Here is a 4,416-nt window from a genome sequence, read left to right as displayed (position 1 = left end):
AATTTTAGGAACAATACTCTAAAACCAAAATTTTATACAAATATTTCAATGTCAAATCATGATTTGATTACATGGTGCAAATATCTTAAAATACCCACTAATAATGTATTATCAAGAGATGAATCTGTTCAACATAATCACAAACAAGCATTATTTATTTACAATCTCGAAGCAGCATATATGTCAGGAAGCCATTGGGTTGCTACTTATGTTGAAAATGGTATCATAAATTACTTTGAAAGTTTTGGTATGCAACCTTTTCAAGAAATTGTAAACCATGCAAGAAAAGAAAACAACATTATTACATCAAAACAATCAGATACAAAATATTATGACGACAACCTCTGGGTATTTTTAAAATGAAATGAATAAAGGGAATTCATATTATGATCTGTTGAAAGTATTTGACATACATGATACAATGTATAATGAAAAATTATTTGAACAGTATTTTAAAAATATGTAATTAATATATATAATGGTAAAATCATATTGCGTGAAACAAAGAAAACAAACTGAATGCATTGAACCATCTGGTTATAAACAAGTTAAAAATGGTAGACTTATGTTCTTTTGTACTTGTGCTGAATGCGGCATTAAAAAGACTCGATTTGTTAAACAGAATAATTTAAACTCATTAGCCCCTCAGAATTAGAGGGGCTTTATAAAAATAAATCTCAACCTATCATGGATGAATTCGATAGAGCAATGCTTCCACAAAGCATGTCTGGATATGGTTTTGCAACTAATTTAGGAAACACAGCAGCTGATCCTTTTTTAACCAAAAGCATCCCTTATCTCGGTAAAAAAAACAGTCGAAATGGGACGATATTATACATCAGAAATGTTACGAGGTCCAAAATTGCATCAAAAAGCCATTGAGTATGCTTTGGATAAGCTTAATCCAGCTATTTATAATGTTGGAACACAAGCTTTAAATCAATTTTCTACAAAGACTAGACCAAAGAAAAAATATAAAACAAACAGAAAAGACGTTGATGGTAGTGGTTTAGATATTCAAAAACAGTTAGTAAAACTTGGAGAATTGCATTTAAGACCTCCAACTGGTAAAAAATATAATTACTGTGGCCCTGGTACTAAACTTGAAGAAAGATTAAATGGTAATAATTCATCAATTCGGGATCCAATTAATAAATTAGATGCTATTTGTCAGCAACATGATATAGCTTATAGCACAGCTGGAGATGATTTGTCAAAAACGCATGCAGCAGATAATTTTATGATAAAACAAATAGGAGATATCCCTTTTAGTCAAAGACCATGGTTTTCAACACCATTCAAGTATACAATGCAAGAAAAAAAATTATTAGACTTGGTGTTAAATCAAAAAACGTAAAGCGGTGCTGAGTAATGATGATTGGGCTCAGCAATTAGCCGATGAATTACACAAACCAATCACGAAAAAATTCAAAACTAGAAGAGGTTTTGTAAATCATATTGATGAAATGTGGGCTGCAGACTTAGTTGAAATGCAACAATTCAGTAAATGGAATAAAGGCTACAAGTATCTTCTTATGGTGATAGATGTTTTCAGTAAATATGGATGGATTGTACCATTGAAAAAGGAGAGACTGTTAAAGAAGCATTTCAAAGCATTTTTAAAGATGGCAGGAAAACCTGTGTTTTTTTGGACTGATAAAGGAAGTGAATTTTATAACAAACATGTGAAAGAACTAATAGGAAAGAATAAAATAACACTCTATTTAACAGAAAATGAAGAAAAATCTAGTGAAGTTTTACTGTAACTTTCACCGCAACTGTGGTGGAGGTCGCACAACAGAGCGAGGCTCCAAATTAAGTGCGCCCTTTTTACCCTTCCCAACCATGATATACCACAGAAGACAGACCACAACACCGGGAACTACACGCCCTACTCTTTGCGACAAGTGTGCGGGTTATTTTACGTCCCACAGGATTATGAACATTGAAGGGTTGTGAGATGGGTACTCCGGCTTATCGTCCTTATCCGAGAAGACTAGAGAGTCTAACCATTTGCAGATGTAATTACAAAGGCAGAACTTTCTCCTCAGTTATTTAAAGCCCCTGAGTGTTGGTCCGGCCAAATTCCAAGATGGAATCGTACGATTAAAAACAAAATGTGGAAACAGTTTACTATACAAGGTAATACACAATATTTAGACATGCTTCCTAAAATATTAAAACAGTATAATAACACTTAACACAGTTCAATAAAAATGACACCAACAGAAGCATCTAATAAAAAGAATGAAGGGAGTTGTTTACGTTAATCTATATGGTGATATGGAGCAATCATCATACAAACCAAAATTCAAAATATGTGATAAGGTTAGAATCAGCAAATATAAAAGGAAAACATTTGAGAAAGGTTATACACCAAATTGGACAGAAGAAATATTCACAGTTGATAAAATCCAATATACTAATCCAATCACTTACAAACTAAAGGATCTCTTTGGTGGTTGGTTGGGCGCATCGTTCACGGGAAATTCGGGCAACTGTATTTCAATGATGCTCTCAGTGTGACTGCGTGAGGCAGTTATGAGCTATGCTGTCAGTTGAAATTTGACTCTGTGGCTGCGTGATGCAGCTCGAGTCAAATACCTACATTTCACCCTTGCTCACCATAGAGTCTCCGGTAGCTCAGTAGTTAGAGCATCCGTACTAGATCACGGAGGGTCGTGGGTTCGAATCCTTTCTGGGGCTCGGATTTTTCCAAGTTCCCAGTGGGTTCATTTGTAACACCTTGTATTTGATATATTTATCAGTATTTGTTGCAATTTTATTAATTGTGATTTAGAATTTATTATATAAAATCAACTGATAATTTTGATGAAAATAAAATTTATGATAAATATTATGATAATATTTTTATTAAACAAGTAAAAAATAACTTACGTGAAATAAAATTATTAACTCTAATCTTGAAATTGTTTAATTTTATTACCAAATTATATTTTCTAATATAATAATATAAATGAGTTCTGAAAGTATAGATTTATATAATTCAAAAACTTGTGATGATTATGAAAGGGATAGTTAATTAGATCAATATGATTTAAATGACAGCTTTATTGATGATTCTCAATGCAGTTTTGATGTTAACTCAGATAATACTTATGAAACTGAAACAGAATATTCATCAGATTGAGACACAATAAAAAAATCTAAGTATATAATATAAATGAAAAATTTAAAACAAATAATTGGTTTATTAAATTACTGTTTTGCTTATGTAAGAGTTTTAAAAAGAAATAAAGATAAAATAAAGAAAGTTAAATTTAAACGTAAAATAGAAATTATTAGAAATTGATATTAAAATATTTTCTGTATATAATGTATAATGAAAATACTGAAATGAAATTGTATTTATGCCGAAAATTTATTGAAGAATATTCAGACAATAATACAGATACAGAAACAGAAACAGAATTAGAATTAAAATTACAATTTGATACAGACTCAAAATTTGAAAAAGAAATTAATAATTTTGTACAGGAACTATTTAAAACAAAAGGTATTAAAACAAAACAATATTTTTATGATTTAAATATATAGTAACATATTAATATTAAATGGAATCGATTAAAAAAATTCACGCCAATACTAGATTGGAAGATTGGAAGCAATCAAAAAATCAAAAGCAAAATACATGTTAAATAAACCATGGTATTGTAATGCATGTAACAAAAATTATTGTTTAGTGGCTAAATGGAGTCACATTAAAACAAAAAAACAAATAAAAAATTCTGAAAATATATAAAAACATATAAAATAATTGTTTTGTAAGAAGTTTAAATTAATTTTTAAAACTACTTAAGGAAAAAAATATTTTATATAGTATAATATATAGATAATTAATCGAAACTCAACTATCAAAAATTTTACAAAGAAACAAAATACAGTTTAAATGATTATAGTATTGATTATAAAAATTTAAACAAAAAATTATTCTATATGCCTTTACCTAAATGTAAATACAACTTATAAAAATGACGACACATTTGAAATTGAATTTGCAAGACATGTTTCAGTCGTGCAACGACCATCTTCAGTTGAAAGTAGAATTAATTTGAAGTTACATTTGAATTTATAATATGCTAAACAAAGATAAATAACAACGTGAAATAAATTGGGAATCTAACAAAATAGCCAAAGGTAACAAAAAAGAGAGTACAATGGAACATGTTGATTAGAACGAGAGAGTTAAATTAACATGATATAATTGCTTATTTAAAGAAGGTTTCTCCCAGGAAATATGTAACGCTTCTTTTATCTTGACCTGGAATTTTGTGGTCGCACGGTCTATACCTTCAAAACATTCCGCAGAGCAGGAGTTACGGCATGCCTCGGATTGTTGAAGGTGTTTAAAGATATGGGAGGTCCTGTCCCTGTTTAAGTGTTCGCCAATGCGTG

This window comes from Montipora capricornis, chromosome 2 (assembly GCF_036669925.1).
Source record: "Montipora capricornis isolate CH-2021 chromosome 2, ASM3666992v2, whole genome shotgun sequence".
Taxonomy (NCBI): Eukaryota; Metazoa; Cnidaria; class Anthozoa; order Scleractinia; family Acroporidae; genus Montipora; species Montipora capricornis.
This window is presented reverse-complemented; position numbering follows the sequence as displayed.